At 38.6% G+C, this 19,422-nt stretch overlaps 1 protein-coding gene across 4 annotated transcripts in view; it reads right to left on the bottom strand.

Annotated features, from left to right (window-relative positions):
• Specc1 (sperm antigen with calponin homology and coiled-coil domains 1) overlaps positions 1–19,422 on the bottom strand; it is a 252,278-nt gene that overhangs the window by 219,325 nt on the left and 13,531 nt on the right. For 3 of the 4 annotated variants that reach the window (XM_070027617.1, XM_070027616.1, XM_070027622.1), the window contains exon 2: positions 5,736–5,820. The exons of the other annotated variant lie outside the window; for it this stretch is intronic. The gene's annotated coding sequence lies outside the window, so the exon portion shown is untranslated. The remainder of the gene's footprint in view (positions 1–5,735; positions 5,821–19,422) is intronic. 4 annotated transcript variants of the gene reach the window in all.

Raw genomic sequence — 19,422 nt, 5'->3', positions numbered from 1 at the left:
TTTTGACCTCCATTAAAAGGAGCTCTCCTATGCCACTTTCTGTCCACAGCCTCCTCAAGGTTCACTTCATAGACATTACTCCAACCAGTGACCTAACTCATTAGAGCTAATGTCCCTTTCTCCACTAGTGTGTATATCTCCAGGCTAGCACATTCTCTCTTATTCATGTGTGTCTCCCCAGAGCCTTGCTCAGATGAGGCACTCAGTATCTGCTGGGTGTATAACTGGATACCACAGTTTAAATGTGTCCTCTAAAGGTTTATGTATTAGAACCTTGGTTCCCAATGTGGTGGTGGCTGAGGTAGTAGAGCCTTCAAGGGGTAGGACCTAGTGGGAAATGGCTAGATGGTTGGAAGTACCACCCTAGAAAAAGATTAATGTCATTTTCAGGGAATCAATTCTTGCATGAATTGTACAAAGAACAAGACTGACCCCTGAATCTCTTGGAATTCTTTTCTCCCATGAGTTCTCTCCCCCTCACATGTACTCCCACTACAGTGCTATATATTATGTTGTAATGTAGCTGGAAGGTCCTCACCAGGGATTAAACATATGGGGTTCCCCAGTCTTGGACATTCAGTCTCCTGAACTGTCAGCTAAATAAGATTCTTACCAAAAAAATGTTAAAGTACCTGAAGTTGGGCATTCTGTTACAATGGCAGAAAACAGACTAAGATGCTACATGAAAGGTTATCTTAAACCTCAGATGACACCTGTTAAAAATAGAGATAAGGCTGACAGTGGTGGCCCACATCTGTAATCCTAGCTGCTCAGGAGGCTGAGATCTGAGGAACATGATTCAAAGTCAGCCCAGGCAGGAAAGCCTGTGAGACTTCTATATCCAACTACCAAAAAAAAAAAAAGGCTGGAAATGGAACTTAACAAGTGGTAGAGTGCTAGCCTTGTGCAAAAAAGTTCAGGGACAGTGACCAGGCTCTGAGTTCAGGCTTCAGGACTGGCACACATAGACAAAAACAACAACCAAACACAACAGAGATGAAAACAACATAGGATGAAAAGGTTGGGGGAAGCATGATCTCTAGGGGTATCTGAGTCCTGCAGATAGGGTCACCACACAAATGGGCAGAGCTTAGCAAAGTCAAGTCCACGGCACTGTGGCCTTTTGGACTGAGTTTCCTCAAGTTCTTTGTTTCTCTCTCCCCTCTCTCTCTCTTCTTCCTTCCTTCTATCCTTCCTTCCTTCCTTCTTCCCTTCCTTCCTCCCTCCCTTCCTAATTTCCTTCCTTCTTTCCTTCCCTTATTTCTAGTACTGGGGCTTGAACTCAGGTCCTGGGAACTGTCCCTGAGCTGTTTTGTTCAACATTTGAGCGACAGCTCTACTTCTGGCTTTTTTGGTAGTTTATTGAAGATAAGACTTGGGCTTTCCTGCCTGAGCTGGCTTTAAACTGTGATCCTCAGGTCTCAGGCTCCTGGGTTGCTAGGATTAGAGATGTGGGCCTAGGCTCCTTTTGTTAAAACCCAATTAAAACTTTTAGTAATCCTCAACCATTGCCTCCAAAATACTCACTCTTCCTAAACTTTGTCATCTACTTCCCAACCCTGAAATTCTACATCTAGGATCCTGTTCCCAAGAATCTTTTTGCCTGTGAGTCTGGACAAATGCTTGTTTATTTATGTTACACAAATATACAGATACAGACTTTTAAAAACTATCACAGATGTATATCTAACAAAAGAAAAAAGCAACCTTGCCATGGCTCTAACTTCTTCTTCAGAAGGAACCCAGTAAACAGCTTGATAACACATTAAAATATGTGGTTTAAGTATTGTTGATTTTTCTTGCGATGTGACAATATTATTATTACATAGAAAACTGTCAAAAATAAAATATATAGTTAAGGTTTCTTAAAATAAATTTTAAAAATTTAAACAAATATCAAAATACATGTAGTATTTTCTAAGTCATACCATTTTGATAGATTTTGTAAATTTGTCATGCAAAAACCTTTACTAATTTTTGTTCCCTATCACTGGGATTGCTCATGCTCACCCCCACATGTCCTCTTCATACTGGGTGTTATTTCTGTTACCAACTTCGTGCCAATCTATTGCATGGGAAATGATACTTTGGTTACTACTTAAATTTGCAGTTCCATCATTATTATTGAGATTAAACTATGTATTTGTTAGCCATCTATCTTTCTTTCTTTCTTTCTTTCTTTCTTTCTTTCTTTCTTTCTTTCTTTCTTTCTTTCTTTCTTTCTTTCTTTCTTTTTTTGATCAGTCATGGGGCTTAAACTCTGTGCTTGGGCACCGTCCCTGAGCTCTTCAGCTCAAGGGTAGCACTCTTACTACTTGAGCCACAACACCACCAGTTATCTGGTGGTTAATTTAAGATAAGAGTCTCACGGACTTTCCTGCCCAGGCTGACTTTGAACCATGATCCTCAGAAGTAGCCAGGATTTACAGGCATGGGCCACCAATGCCCAGTTAGCCATCTATAGTTCTTCTGGGAACTGCCCATTTATAACCTTTGCCCATTTTGTGGTTTCTCTGTCTTGTGAGAATTCTTCATTTATGATAAGAGCAACCTTTGTGGTACATGTGTTGTATTTATTTCTCTGTAACTGCCACATGCCTATCTTTAGAGTGTATCAAGTTTTAGTGTGCACAAAGGTAAATGTGTCATTCTTTCCCTTTATGACTAAGACAATCTTCCCTAGCTCCCAAGATTACATGAGACTTGGGGTATGGTAAAGCACCTACCTAACAAGCACAAGGCCCCAAGTTCAAACCTTAGTGCTGCAAAATAAAAATAAATAAATAAATAAATAACAGGCTTTAAGCCATGAAAGAAAAGAATAACATATTTGAGTTAAGTACATAATATATAGTACATATGTTCACATTATGCATTTATATATTTTATATGTACATTAATGTATAAAATACATAATATAGTATTTCAAATACTATACATACATCTACAAAATGATACTTTTTCTATGTGTGTGTGTATGTGAGTGTGTAGGTGTATGGGTATGCATGTATTATAATTTAGTTTTTATTTCCTCACCTGAAAACACCATAAAAAAGACACCCCATTACTGTCCCCATTTTACAGACAGTAGGACTAAGAAACAGAGAAGTTAATTATGGCTGAGCAATCTGCTTCCTATGCACAATCTTTACTAATGCCTTATTCTGACTCAATATTTCTCCATATAATTCATCTTCCCAATATATTACAAAAACAACCAGACCACAAAAATGTAATGGTGGCACAGAAGGCACAGTTTCTACATATAAAACAGGTAATCCAGAAAAGTCATACAAGAGAGTTGAGTATATAGATTACAGCTGAATATTAAATAATACAAGGGCTGCTTACAAATGATGCCAGGAAAATAACATTATTTTTTAAAAGCTAGTCTAAAACGACTCTCTACATCCACCAAAGAAAATTCTAGAAAGAAAAAAATCCTTTAAAAGAAGAAAATTTAGATCTCTAAATTAAGAAAAGTCAGAAAAAGGGCAGGCAGATTTAATCGAGGAAAAATGTCAAACGGGCCAACATGCCCACTCCTGTAATCCTAGCTACTCAGGAGGCTGAGATCTGGGGATCACAGTTCACAGCTAGCCTGAGAAAGTCCATAAAACTCTTTATCTCCAATTAACCAGTAAAATCGTTTAAGTGGCTCCAGTGGTAGAGCTCTAGCCTTGAACAAAAAGAAGCTCAGGAACAGTGCCCAGAACTGGCACGCACGCACGCATGCACACACACATACGTCAAATGGCTACATAATTTTCAAAAAAACTCACTTTGTTTTTTTTATAGTATAAGTGATTGAACACAGAGCCTTGTGTACACTCGGCAAGCACTATACCTACCACTGGGTATATCCTCAGCCCTAAAAACTCATTTTTAAAAGTTAAACAGAGACTGGGAAAAATAACTGCTAAAAAATATGGCACAATTCTTAGCCACCTTTTACATGACTAGGACAAAATACCTGACATAAACAACTTAAGGAAAGAAATGTTTATCTTGACTCATGGTTTTAAAGAAGGGGAGAGGAAATAAGGGAGGGGAGAAAAGGAAAGTACTCTACTTTTTAAGAACAGATAGTTAAAAGTAATATTTAAAATAATTATGAAAGTAGGATAACACTTAAAAAATTTTTATGTTAGAATATCCAGTTTTACAGGTAGAAAGAAGTATAGAAACCTTGTGGTTTTTCAGGTAGGGGTTGGGTACTGGTTTCTCTAACTTGAAATTTGGCTAACAACTTCATATGAAAGCACAACCTCTGGACTGAGAGAGACCAGACTTCGTGTCCTGCACCACTCTCCTCCTAACTACTCTCTTTTCTGCCCTCCTATGGGCCAACGCACATAACTTCTCCATGCATCCATTTCCTCACTTGTAAAGGCCATAAAGGTAGCCATGGACTTAGTGTAAGAATCTGGTGAAATAATACAAATGAGCTTCATTGCTGAGCCTGTCCATGGTGAGCCCTCAAAAATGTTGTTTTTATCCTTTAAAAAAATTAACCTATTTTAAAAATAAAATTGAAATGAGTTTTTTAAAAAAAGTTATAGTGGTTTAATTTCAAATTCCAGGGTTTCAAATGGAAGTCTAACATGGCTTTCTCTTCCCTCATGTTCGAAGGCTTCTCTGTTTGGACAACACTGGATGCATTAACTCACTTGGCAAAGAAAGATAAAAGGAAGTGAAACACAACTACTCTGAAAAAGAACTGTGTGAGAATATGGAGTCTGGAATGGAGTTGTGAAGGAACAAAGGAGCCATGTTCATGAGAAATCCAGTAGGAGCAACAAAGATGTGTCTCTACCTTCTTCTGAGAAAAGTACTGGGGGCAGGGTGGGGGGAATTACACTTTCCAAGTGAAATTAAAATATAAACTTCCTGCTTTACTGAATTAGATTCCTCCAATAAGAAATTAAAAGTCTATGGGAAAAGGAAATAAAAACCAAAAACTTCATTTCTAGAACACAGAATAGAAATCTAAAGTAGCTAGGAAAATATGTCAAAGAGTCTTGGGCCATTGGAGGAGTAGAAGATTCTGTCTAAACAGCAACACACGACACATAACTTCCTAGAAATGTCACTATCATTTCATACCATTTCTTTGAAATACAGCCATCTGGGGGCTTCTTAGGCATCTAATTTCACATCCTAGGAATATGTATAGCTCAAATGTTGAGTACTAGGTTAGTGTCAGACCCTCAGATAACAGGATACATTCCACATGTTTGTCTCTGTCAGGGCTCTGGCCAAGAGCCAGTCCAGTGGGTGGTTTTCCCCCGCAGGACTTTAGACTTCTCACACTTGGCAAAAGGAATGAACAGACCAACCTTATTCACCTTGCTTATGAAAACATATCTCCACACCACTAGAAATTAGTACCCAGAGAGAAAGCTTCTCTTCCAAATAACTTTATACATTAACTTGAAGTCAGCATGAATCATCCTGACTTTGCAAGATCAAAATTTAAAAAGCCAAAAAATAGAAAAGACTTTTTCAAAGATGTCAGAAATAAGTTTCAAATCCATTTTTAGCATCTGAAGTACACACATAACATTAACCAAGCCATGCACTGCAAGAAAATATAATGATGCTGCCTTAGTGATAGGCAGGTCCACAGAGTACATCAGACATTGTGCCTAATGCAGCAAGACCTCATCCCCCAGACAGAGCTGTCTTCTGAGACTTTCATACAAGGCTTAAACAACAACCAACTATGTACTTACTGTAAAGCCCTTGGTTTCTCGTGCTTCTCCAGAGCTGCAGACTTCAATCATAAGTCAGCTGCACTATTCTGGGCTGGGTGCTGGCCTAGGAGGAAAACCACATTCAGAGAGCACTTGAGCAAGGCTGCACTCAGGAAGCAGGCGGGCTCTGCTCCCCACGCCTCTGCCTCTTCTCCAACCCTCTCTCTCTCTCTCTCTCTCTCTCTCTCTCTCTCTCTCTCTCTCTCTCTCTCTCTCTCTCTCTCTCTCTCTCTTTCTCTCTCTTTCTCTCTCTCTGTCTCTCTCTCACACACACACACATCAAAATAATATTCTTTCTGATTGAATCCTGAACCTTAATTTAAACTTTCCAAGGATTTAATGATGTAGGCTGGCCAGCTTCTTGCTGATTGGTCCCTAAAATATCAAACAGAAAACAGGGGGAAAAATTGCTAGTCTGCCCTTCAGAAGTGGGTTTACCCTGAAATCTCAAGGCACAGCCCCCCACCCTGTTCCACTTGCCAAAGTCCTGTGAATGCCTCAAGTTACAGCCAGGAAACATGTCTAAGCAGGAGGATCTTGTGAGCCAACTAAAGGTATTTCACAGCTGGCTCTCTGGAGCCTTCAGTAATTTGTTGCAATTTCTTTTTTTCATCCTAAATAAATATGTTTACGTCTAACCTGATATTGAATTCAGAGAACACTCAAATTATATGGGTGCCCTGGCATGCACATCCCCTACGGCTACAGATGACCTAAGCGAGCCCCAGTGACCACCGATCTACCGCAACAGGAAGCAATGGTGCTGCACAGAAAACACACGGAAGTAATTTTGTGAAGGTAAATAAGCAAGAGTATTATAATATCACTCTCTCTCTCTCTGTATTCTAGTCAGCCAGCCGAGGCTGGCTTATTCATTACCATAAGCTGCATTTCCCATGCTATTTAACTGGATAATGGATGTAGGCAGGTCTCCAGGGCAGGTGGCTTTACCACCTTCCCTGTAATCCTACCTCCCTACACTCAGACTCTGCCATTTTGATGGACCCACCATATAAGTAGCTGTGGTCAGGAGGCTGGGTTGTAACTCAAGGGTGGCTGCATGCCCTACCCCACTGCTGCCATTGTCTCTAAGAGTCATCCTTCTTAATCTCAAAGGAGATACAAGTCAAAGTGCATTTGGAGCTGATCTCACTGTGGAACATCTGCTTGCCTCCAGGGGCCAGCACATGTAGGGAACTAACTCATTCAAGGGCCACCCCAGTGCATGGCATGGGAGTTGAGACTTTGTAAGTGACAGAAAGCTGAGTCAACCTCACTTAAGGAAAATATAACATTTATTAGCCTGAGTAACTAAAACACCTATGAGTGAATTTAACCTGGCTTTAAGTCAGCTAGATCAGGAGGTTCAAATGGTATCAGGAATCCTTTTTGATAGAGTGTTTAAACTTAAGAGGTTCTGGCTAGCTAGGCAAGCTTTCTACATTGAGCCACACATCCAGCCAGGAATTAATTTTATTTGTTTTGGTGGTACCAGAGTTTGAACTTGAGCTTGCTCAGTTTATTTTCTCAGCTGGTGCTCCACCACTCAAGCCACTCCTTCAACCTGCTTTATCCTTGTTATTGTTGGAGAGGGAGTCTAGTGGACTTTTCTGCCCAAGCTGGCTTTGAACTGAAACCTTCCGGATCTCAGTGTCTGGAGTAGCTAGAATTACAGGCCTGAGTCACTGGCACCCAGCTAGAATCCATTAAATCACCCTGCTCCTCTTGCCAGGTATTGATGGCAAGCATCAGTGGATTACAGGCATGACACCTGTAATCGTAGCTACTCAGCAGGTTGAGATCTGAGGACTGCTGTTCAAAGCCAACCAGGCTTCGACAGTCTGTAAGACTATATCCAATTAACTACCAAAAAGCCAGAAATGATACTGTGGCTCAAGAGGTAGAGTGCTAGTCTTGAGCATAAAAAGCTCGAGACAAAACCCATGCCCTGACTTCAAGCCCAAGAACCAGCACCAAAAAAAAAAAAAAAAAAATCATCATGTCCTAAATAAGTATATTCAAATTCAAGGACTCTTGGGATTAGAGTCATTCCAGGTCCTAGAAGAAAGATTCTTCCAAGAAAAGATTCCCAGGGTTACACATCTTCCCAAAAGGAAAAAGGAAAATGCTGGCCAGACAAAAAGTATAAGTTAGTCACCCAACAGTGCTTTGCAATATCAAGTAAGATTATATCTTACTTCCCTAGTTAGACTCTAAATCTATCAACAGAAGGATGGACACACAGAAAATACTAACAGTGGCTGTCAGTCTGATGGTGGGTCATTTTTTTTTTCAATACATTTATATAGCTGGGCATAACCCTTGCTACTCAGCAGGCTGAAATATGAGAATCTCTGGTCAAAGCCAGCCCAGGCAGACAAATCCTCAGGATTTATCTCCAATTAACAGCAAAAATCAGGAAGTGGAAGTGTGACTAAAGTGGTAGAGAGTCAGTCACAAGTGAAAAAGCCCAGTGAGAGCTCAAGGACCTGAGTTCAAGGCTTAGTACCAGCAAAAATTAAATAAAATAAATAAAATGTCCTCTATTATCTAAACTTTCTAAAAATAAATGTGTGTTAAGTTGTATAATGAAACAATTAAACACCTGCTGAGAAGATCCTATTCAAGAGAACAATATAAATAAAGTATCTATGAATAAATATAAGAACGTTATAATCATCCTCCCCAAAAAAATCTACCATGCTTTACTGAGTGACAAAAAAAGATTAGCTAAAGGAAATTTTATCATATTCTCCCAAACAAATGTTTACTCTCTACAAATAATTTCATAAATGTGTTGCAATTCTAACAAAAATCCTAACAGAACCGGAAGTGTAAACAAAGTTCTTTATACAATTAATCTGAAATTTAGCTAGTAAATAGAATAATTTATTCTTTCCTATAGAGAATAATTCCTTAAAACAATCAAAGAGGACATTGTACTACCAGACAGTGAAACAAAAAGAAAAATATTATCATCACAACAGTACAGTTCAGGAATGGAAAGAGGAGCACTAGGTCACAACAAGTTCATGAGTTTAGGTTATGGCAAAGATAGAATTACCAATTTAAGGTTAAAGAATGGATTCTTAACTCCAGATGATGGAAACAAAAGGTATTTTCTTTATGGTTGTTTTTGTTTTCATTTTGTTTTACTTGTTCATTTGTCTGTCTTTAGGAGGGCAAGGGGGAGCACAGAAATAGAGGGACATAGGGTGAACAAATGCAGAAGACACTATGCTGAAAATAAACTATACAATGTATGTGTGGGCACAGGAGAGAAAAACTGGATGAGACAGGTCTGGGAATATGGCTTACTGGTAGAGTGCTTGCTATCATGCATGAAGCCCTGGGTTCGATTCCTTAGTACCACATAAACAGAAAAAGCCAGAAGTGGTGCTAAAGCTCAAGTGGTGTGCTATCCTTGAGCAAAAAGAAGCTCAGGGACAGTGCCCAGTCCCTAAGTTCAAGCCCCAGGACTGGCAAAAAAAAAAAAAAAAAAAAAACCTGGGAGAAAGTCAAGGAAGAGGTGATGCTGTCAAAAGGAAATGTATTCATGACCTGACTTATGTAACTGTAATCCCTCTATCACCTTTATAATAACAATAAAAATAAATGGATTGTTTTTTAAATAACATTAATAAACTGATGAATCATATATCAAAAATAATCTCCTATTTGTGTTATGTGGCCAAGTAAATTTTGATAGAATAAATATTTAAGTGGAGAAAATAAGTAGTATGATAATGATTAGAAGAAAATATGGGAAATAATATATTGGATTAATGTAGGAAAGACTTCCCTGAATTTGCAGGTAAAGAAAAAACAGATGTGACCACTTGAAATTTTAAAACCTCCAAAAATTAAGAAAAATCCAATTAATAAAAATAAAATGTAAATGTCAATAACAATATGAGGTAAATGTCTGTGAATGACCTTTGGTTCAGTAATAACTTGTGTATTAATGTAGAAATGTAGAAATGTAGAAATGTAGCCTATGAAAATAATCATGGCTGGGGGTTAGTAGCTCACACTTATAATCCCAGCTATTAAAGAGGTTAAGATCTGAGGATCACAGTTCAAAGCCAGCTCAGGCAGAAAAGTCCACTAGAATGTTATTTTCATTTAACCAACAAAAAGCCAAAAATGGAGGTATAGTTCAAGTGATAGAGCAGCAGCCTTAAACAAAAAAGTCAAGTGAGCACAAGGCCCTGAGTTCAAACCTCAGTACTAGCATACAAAAAAGAAAAAATAACGATCAAAAATGAATACAAAGCAGAATGAGCAAGTTGATGAGCTTTTCTTGATTATAACAATAAATGAGCTGGCACTGGTGGCTTACGCCTGTAATCCTCACTACTCAGGAGGCTGAGATCTGAGGATCATGGTTCAAAGCCAGATGGGGCAGAAAGGTCCGTGAGACTCTTATCTCCAATTAACCACCAGAAAACTGGAAGTGGCGCTTTGGCTCAAGTGGTAGAGCACTCACCTTGAGCTGAAGAGCTCAGGGACAGTACCCAAGCACAGAGTTCAAGCCCTATGACTGACAATAATTAATAATAATAATAATAAATGTAATAATTCTCACTGAATATATTAGAATAGATCCACATAATTTGACCTTAGACAGCCATCTGAAATTATATTTTATCAACATCATCTATGATATATGTGTTAATAGTTTTCTATCTCTGTGACAAAATACCTGAGAAAGCAACTTAAAAGAGAAAGGGTTTATTATGGTTCCCAATTTCAGAAGTTTCAGTACACTTGCTTCCATTGTTTCTGGGCCTGTGAGGAGAGAGAATATCACGGTGTGAAGCCCATTGTGGAGGAGGCTGCTCACCTCATGACAGCCAAGAAAGCAAAAAGTGTGAGAGGAAGGGCTGGGGACAAAACCTATACTTCAAAGACAAAATCATGCCCACAAATGACCTAAATTCTCCACCTAGGTCCCATCGTCTATAGCTCTCGCCACCGCTCACTAAGTTATAAATCCACAGTGAATTAATCCTTCCATGAGATCAGAGTCCTCAGGATCCAAGCACATCCCAAAGGCCCTGTGTCTTCAGATTGCTGCAGTGTGGTCCAAGCCTTTAATATACCCACTCTTGTGAGACTCTTAAGATCTAGATCATAATAACAAGATGGGTGTAAAAATTCCTAAAAACTTACTAGTAAACAAAATATAACAATATACATGAAGGATATATGTCAGGACCAAAGACTTCACCCAGGAATGCAAAGTTACCTCTACAAAGGACAAAAACCCGTGATCATGTCCATAGATACAGAAGAAGCATTTTCAAGATAAAGAAAAAAATTTAAAAATTAACAATTAAGAAATAAAGGAAACTTCCTCAATTGATAGAGGACAACTATGAAACACTACAACCAACATCATATTTAAATGGTGAAAATCTGAACACTTTCTCCTAAGACCAGAAATAAGACAAGGACATTTCTCTTTCCTCACTTCTAATCAACATTATTTTAGAGACCTTAACCATTACATTAGGAAAGAAAGAAAAGGCATTCAGATTGGCAAGAAAGTAAAGCTTCTGCTACTAACAGATGATATGGTCTTATCTGTAGAAAGTTTTAAGGAATCTACAATGACAACAAATCTGTTTTTTATTTATTTATATTGTAAAGGTGATGTACAGAAAGGTTACAGTTACATAAGTCAGGCAATGAATATATTTATTTTTGAACAGTGTCACCTCTTCCCTCATTTTCTCCCAGTTTTCCCCTTCTGACCCCCCTCCTGCACAAGTTGTATAGTTCATTTTCAACATAATGTCTAGTATTACTGCTACATTTGTTCACCCTTTATCCTACTATTCCTGTGCTTCTCCCAATAATTGATAAACTTACATACAAGACAAAAGGTATCGAAATTAAAAACAAAGACAAAGGAGAAAAAACAAAAACAAGTAATAAAATAACAAAAAAAACCCTGTTTCTATTTCTTGGAGTTCATGTTGATAAACATCTTATATGATCATATGCACAGAGCTATGGAGCCTTTGTGGTCCTCTCCTAAGAATATCTTCCTTTGGTCTCATTGTGTGAATATTTAGAATCCTGTTTCATTTATCATGTCCAAGTGTAATTTTTTGTCTTTTAGCATCTAGTGTGTTTACTTGTAGATTTACAGGCACTAGTTACAACCAATAAGGGAAACCATGCAACTTATGTTTCTCTGAGGCTGGTTTAGTTCACTTAGTGTAATTTTTTCTAAGTCTTTCCATTTCTTTATAAATGGCGCAATATCATTCTGATGGAAGCATAGAATTCAACTGTGTATATACATCACATTTTCTTGATCTATTCATCCACTGAGGGACATTTGGATTGATTCCATACCTTGGCTATGGTAAACAATGCTGTAATGAATGTGATTTTGCTGGTAGCTTTGGTGTGGCCTTGTTTGTGGTCTATTTGATAATTATCCAGGAATAGAATTACTAGATCATAAGGAAGCTCTATGTTTAGTCTTTTGAGGAACATCCATACTGCTTTCCAGAGTGTTTGGACAAGTTTACATTCCCACTAACAGTGTAGTAGTGGTGCCTTTGGCCACATCCCCATCAACATCTGTTATTGTTAGTTTTGTTGATTATGGTCATTCTAACTGGGGTGAGGTAGAATCTTGATGTTGTTTTGATTTGCATTTCCAGAGAAAGTAATTCAAAAATTCATATGAAATAATAAAAGATAGCAAAAACAATCCTTATCAGGAAGAATAGTGTTAGAGGAATAACTATCAAATTCAAACTCTTATTACCAAACCACATTAGTAAAAACAGCTTGGTACTGGCACAAGAACAGGAGGCCTGAGGACCAATGGAATAGAATAGAAGATCCAGAAATGAACCCACAGACAGACCTATAGCCACCTAATACTTGATAAGGGAGCCAAACCACAGGATGGAAGAAAGACAGCCTCTTCAACAAATGGTGCTACAGAATTGACTATGCACATGCAAAAAACTGAAGCTAAATCTGTATATATTACTCTGCACCAGAATCAATTTCAAATTAATCAAAGTTCTAAATGTAAGGCCAGATACTACAAAAATATTACAGGAAGGGTTAGGTCTTCTAGGGCTCCTAGGGCTCCTAGGCACAAGTCGAAACTTCCTAAATTAAGATCCAGAATCACAACAAATCAAAGAAAGACTGAATGAATGGGTTTGCATCAAACTGAAGAGTTTCTGCATGGCAAAGGATGTAGCTAGCAAGATCAATAGAAAGCCTACAGAATGGGCTTTCTCTTAAGCCCAGGAAACAGGATTAGTATACCAAAAAAAAAAAATCATTTGTATTTCTAGGCACTTGCAATAAACAATCCCATTACACAAGAAAACAATTCTATAGTAGCATCAAAAAGATTGAAATACTTAGAAGTAAATTTAGTAAAATAAGTGACATATCTTAACCTGATACTACAAAACATCATTTAAAAATCAGAAGAAGTAAAGGAAGTGGACATCCTATTTTCATGTATCATGAGATCTATCTATCTATCTATCTATCTATCTATCTATCTATCTATCTATCTATCTATCTATCTATCTGCTGTTCCTAGGGCTTAACCTCAGGGCCTGTGTGCTGTCCCTTAGCTTTTTTGCTCAAAGCCAGTGATGTACCACTTGAGTCACAGCTCCACTTCTGACTTCTACTTTTTTTTTTCTTTTTTTTTTTTTTTGTGGTTAATTGAAGATAACAGTTTCTTGGACTTGCCTACCTAGGCTGGCTTCAAATCACAATCCTTAGATCTCAGCCTCCTGAGTAGCTAGGACCATAGGTATGAGCCCCAGGACTGGTACAAAAAAATATGAAGTGTATACTATGTGCCTTATATCTCAGTTCATTAAGTGATATTATAAAATATGTAATATAAAATAATGGTGATTTGGTGTAATATACAGGGTTAAATGGTATATAGGAATATGAGCTCACTCTATATTTAGGCATAGAATAAAAGACTGAAAAAAATCTCTATATTAAAAATATTGTTTTATGTTTGAGTAGAGGGATTGGTAACACATTTCAATTTTTGTGCTTCTAAAATTTTTCCACACTTTCTAAAATAAACATGTAACAATTTTATAAATATAAAAATTCTACTTAGGGCTGGGAAGGTGGCTCAGTGGTAAAGCACTTGCCTTGCATGCATGAGGCCTTGGCACTGTGGCTCAAGTAGTAGAGGGTTAGCCTTGAGCTAAAGAGCTGAGGGACAGCACCCAGGCCCTGAGTTCAGGCCCCATGACCGGACCCCCCAAAAATAATTCTACTTAAGCATAGCAATAATTATACATCCTCATCATCAGATGTTCTTTGTAACTTCATGGCTTATACTGAAGAAAGTAAGTTTAAGTGGACTGAGAAAGTTTTTCTTACTCCTTTTTTTTTTGGTGGTGGTATTGGGGTTTGAACTCCTAGCCCTGCACCTGCTAGGCATGTGCTCTATCGCTTGAGCCACACTTTCAGCCCACAGAAGGCTTTTTCATTGTTAGAAATAATTAAACCCTTTGCAAGTTTTCCTTTGCAAGGACTCCGAAATGTTTCCTCAGATGCTCTAAGAACAGAATAAGGTAAATGACTGTCAGAACATGCTGAGTTGTCTACTTGCATGGAAAATGGACAATGTGAACGTGGCAAAGCCCCAGGCCAGTGCTCTGTAACTGAAGGAAACCTCTATTTGGGCTAAGTTTGGAACTCACTCAGTGGGAAACCTGCCAGCTCTCCATAGAACAAGAATTCCCTAAATCCAAGCCAAAACCAAAGCTCAAAATGCTCTGTTTTGTTCTTGGAAAATAAATTTATCAACCCTAAAAATAACTAAGACAAAGCCAAAAGATGAAAGTGACTTGGAATGAGTTTCAAACAGATGTTGGGCTAAGTTTTTACAGAATGAAGACTATCAGAATAAGAATCCTGGAGATTTCTGCATGATAGCAAGAGGGGTAGCTATCAGAGCATAATGACAGGATGACAGGCCCTCCTGTCCTGGGGAACTAGAGGGACAATCTTCATAGATTTCAGAGTTTCATCTAGACCATAACAGATCCAATAGTTATTACTGAAAATAGATATATTTACAAATTGTTTATTTGATGGGTTAGCAGGTGATAATGAATATAGCAAACAAAATTAGAAAATGGGCAAAAACATGTATTTTATGTATCTATGTATCTATGTACTTATTTTAGTCAATTCTGTGTTACCCTAATAAAATATTTGAGATCATCAACTTATGAAGAGGAAAGGCTTATTTTGGCTCACAGTTTCAGAGGTTTCAATCCATGGTCTTGTTGGCACCACTGCTTTTAGATCTATGTCCAGGCAGTACATATGGTAGAACAAAACTGCTCACCTCATGCCCAGGAGACAAAAAAAAGTGGAAAAAGAGGCTGACTCTTCAGAGACATTCCCATGCCCATGACCTGAAGATTTCCCACTAGATCCCACCCCTTAATAGCATTACTCTGGGTACAATCCTTTAACCTGGGGGCCATATGTGATCTAAACTATAGCAATACTGCTCTTCTTTATAGTATCTATAAAGTCTGACTACTAAGAGTTGTTTCTACTAAGAGGAGCTTTGACTTCTATATAAACCAACCATCTCTTTAGATTACTTTAATTTTGTTCTAAAGCATAAATTTCACTGTAAGAAATTACATAGACAGAACTAATTACAGAGGAAACACAGCATACCCAGCAAGGGTTGGTTAGTGAACCAGCCTTCTTAAGAGCCATGAGACAAGGTACATCATGCCCTTTCAATGAAAACAGAAATGCAAGGCTTTTTGTAAATGCCTGACAAGAACAAGAACTCATCAGCTTACAAGCCACAATGTGCTGATGAGTTTTCCTTTTCCAAAGCACGACTGCAGAGCTGGATGAATTCATACACAGAGGTTATGTGGGGATGAAGTGTGTTGAGCACCAGGAATAGACCCTCCTGTTGTCCTTCTACCCCAGCTTCTACCCCACCCTCTGCTTCCAGTACTACACACCTGCCACCCACACTATGCTTCCCTCCAAAGATGCATAGATTAGCACTTGTTTAATTAGCCAGGAATAGGAAAGTAGCTACTCTTTTGATTTTGAAACAGATGTTAAACTAATTTGGGGAATGAAAAAGAACAAGAGCTCAAGGTAGTCTAAAAAATGACTCAGCCTCAGACCCCCGCAAGTTCCATCTCACTTGCCAAATGTGCCTATCCACTCAAACCCCTTGCCATCAAGATCCAGGATGTGCTCTGCCCTCCTCTGGCCTCCAGCTGCTTCTTTCAGAAATCCCACTACCATCCTCCCCCTGAGCCTCAGTAAGCTCCCATGAAGGCCAAACACCTGCCCTTCCCTATTCTTGAGCTTTCTCCCCCCACTGGCCTCACAGGCTGTTCTGACTAGCCTAAACCATAAGATCACCTCCTTCCACCAACCTGACACTGGTTCATCAACTGCCAAGCAGGAACTGCCACTTTCATTCAAAAGGAAATGAAAGTTTGACCTCCTCTGTGGCCATCTTGCCACATCTCTAACCAGGTTTTTATTAAACTGCCAAGGCATTTGTTCTAAAATTTTCTTTAGGGCTGGGAAGGTGGCTCAGTGGTAGAGTGCTTGCCTTGCATACATGAGGCCCTGGGTTCGATTCCTCAGCACCACATAAGCAAAAAGAAAAAAGCGGGAAGTGGCACTGGGGCTCAAGTGGTAGAGCGCTAGCCTTGCACTGAAGAGCTGAGGGACAGTGCCCAGGCCCAGAGTTCAGGCCCCACGACCAGACACAAAAATGAAAAATAAAAAAATAAAATAAAATTTTCTTTATTCACTTTAATTCAGAGGAAAGGGTTATTATCACAGATAAATCACTAGTTCCTAGTTCAACCTAATTGTTAATAAAGGTGATATTATGGTCTCAATCTTTCTTACTCCTAATGGTTATCTCTTATGTATTGCTTGTATCTTTGGTTGTTGGGTTGGAGAAGAGGTGAAAGTGAATGGGGACTAATACCAACAAATGTCTTTAATTTTCTTCCCATCCCTAATAACGACTGTGGTTTGTTGTTATTCTTGTTTTTGTTTGTGCTGGTACTGAAGCTAGAACTTCAGGCCTCAAATTCATACCTGGCTTTTTCTACTCATAACTGTCACAATTTGAGCCACACTTCCACTTCTGACTTATGCTCTTTAAATAGATATAAGAGTCTGGCTGATTTGGCTGTCTAGGCTAGCTATAAACATTGATTCTCAGATCTCAGCCTCCTAAGTAGCTGTAATTATAAACTTAAACCACAGAAACTTTGTTCCTTCTGTCTCTATGTGCAGGATGGGTTTTCCCTAAGCTCACAAAAAGGAGAAAGAAAGTTAAAAGTAACGATTAATGAAACAGCACTTTTTAGTGGTCTTGAAGATTAAACTAAAACTAAAAGCTGGTGTATCAAAAGAACTAACAAGAAAGTACCTCTGGAAAATGTAACCATGAAAGAAAAAAAGATATCCAAATTAGAAACAAAAGACAGGCCATAATTACATGTATGGATTTGTAAACTAGACAAAACAGATAATTTTCTAGGAAAACATAGATTACCAAAATTAACTGGAGAAGAAACAAACAGTCCAAAAAAGAGAAAGAAATAGCAAAGGATATGAAAAGGCAACTCATCAAAAGGAAAATAGGAATGAGTATCAAACATACAGAAAGATGCTTTACTGCTTTACTTACCTAGCTGCCAACAAACATGAGCTAAAGCAACAATATATTTTACAACCCCTCATATGCACTCACATTTTTGAAAGAAATAACAATGTTAGCAAAGATGTAGGAAGTAGGCACTTTTATATACTTCTGTGGGTGATTCAATTGGAGTGGAAATGGTTCATATTTTACTGTATTTCCATATTTAAATTTTCTAGAAATTGATTTTGAGGTTGGGCACCAGTGGTTCATAACTATGATTCTAGCTACTCAGGAGGCAGAGATCTGAGGATCAAGGTTTAAACTAGACAAATCCAAGGGGAAAAAAAAATGGGGTGATAGTACTGGGTCTTGAACTTAGAGCCTAGGAGCTATTCCTAAGCTTTTATGCTCAAGGCTAGTTCTTTCAGCTTTTTAGTAGTTAATTGGAGATAAGAGTCTCATGGGCTTTCCTGCCCAGAGCTAGCTTCAGACCAAGATCCTCAGATCTCAGCCTCTTGAATAGCTAGGATTACAGGTATGAGCCTGTAATCTCCAACTAACCAGCAAAAAAGGTGTTGTTCAAGTGGTAAAGCACCAACCTGAGGCAAAAAAAACTAAACAAGAATACAAGGCACTGAGAGTTCAAGACAAGTGGTGCACTCTTTCTCTCTCTCTCTCTCTCTCTCTCTCTCTCTCTCTCTCTCTCTCTCTCTCTCTCTCTTTCTCTTTCTCTCAGAGAAAATGTTTTGTAAGTTATAATAGGAAATTTTTACTCAAACTTCGGAATCCATATACAAAGCATTAAGACTGTTATGATATGTGTAGACTGGAGGACCATATTTGACATACTTAAAATAGTTTGTGCATGTGGAACATGCTAAGTAAGAAGGAAAACAAGTAGCAAAGTACAGAATGGCCCCAGTCTAAGAGAAAAGTTTATATTCAAAGTGCTTAGGGCACAGCAAGCCTTAGTCAACAGTTACTAAATAAATGAAGGAATAATGGGACCAAAGTCAATAAATTACAGGAAACAGGAGAAAGCATTATCTAAATAGGAATAGTAATAACTTAAAGAATCTGTGAAAAGAAAAAGTCCACTTCCTCACAGGTATTGTTCAGCCAACCATCCTGAGGCATCACTGTAGATAAACTAGGGAGTTACTGATTTAAAGACACTGATTATTGAGATTCCTAAAGATTGTGTCTTCAAAGGTCTATTGAGTTCACAGCTAGCAGTCAGGGGGCCTCCACCACCATCTAGTCACAATGTAACCAGAACACACAGATGGTTGAGAAGTTGATCTTAAACTCAAAACATAAGAACTTGAAAGCTGAAATCCTGTTGAAGTCTTTTTTTTTTTTTCGGGGGGGGGGAGTGTCCAGTCGTGGGGCCTGAACTCAGCTCTTCAGCTCAAGGCTAGCGCTCTACCACTTGAGGCACAGCGCCACTTCCAGCTTTTTTCTTTTTGCTTATGTGGTGCTGAGGAATCGAACCCAGGGCCTCATGCATGCAAGGCAAGCACTCTACCACTGAGCCACCTTCCCAGCCCCTCCTGTTGAAGTCTTGAGAGATCAAAATCCCTCACATCTAAAATCCTAGAAATCACAGCCCAAAAAATCCTGGAAGCCAAAGACTTAGAAACTCATATCTCCAGTGGGAGCAGGGGAGAGGCTACATAAGGTAGCTAGGAAGCTCAGTTCTGGGGAAAGGATTAGAATGTTTGGGGTCTTACGTACTGACCCATTGTCTTTGTTGAATCTCATCCAAAGGCTTAGGTTGTATTTCAGATGACTATAATTATAAAGCTGTTCTTTTTTTTTTTTTTTTTTTTTGTCTGTGTACCAATCCTGGGGCTGAACTCAGGTCTGGGCACTGTCCCTGAGCTTTTTTGCTCAAGGTGAGTGTTCTACCATTTGAGCCACAGCTCCACTCTGACTTTTCAGTGCTTTGTTGGAAATGAGTCTCACAGA

This window comes from Dipodomys merriami, unplaced genomic scaffold (genome assembly GCF_024711535.1).
Source record: "Dipodomys merriami isolate MVZ:Mamm:240054 unplaced genomic scaffold, mDipMer1.0.p SCAF_19, whole genome shotgun sequence".
In the NCBI taxonomy this organism is placed as follows: domain Eukaryota; kingdom Metazoa; phylum Chordata; class Mammalia; order Rodentia; family Heteromyidae; genus Dipodomys; species Dipodomys merriami.
Note: the sequence above shows the minus strand (reverse complement) of the source record. Positions and strands in the feature narration are given on the sequence as shown.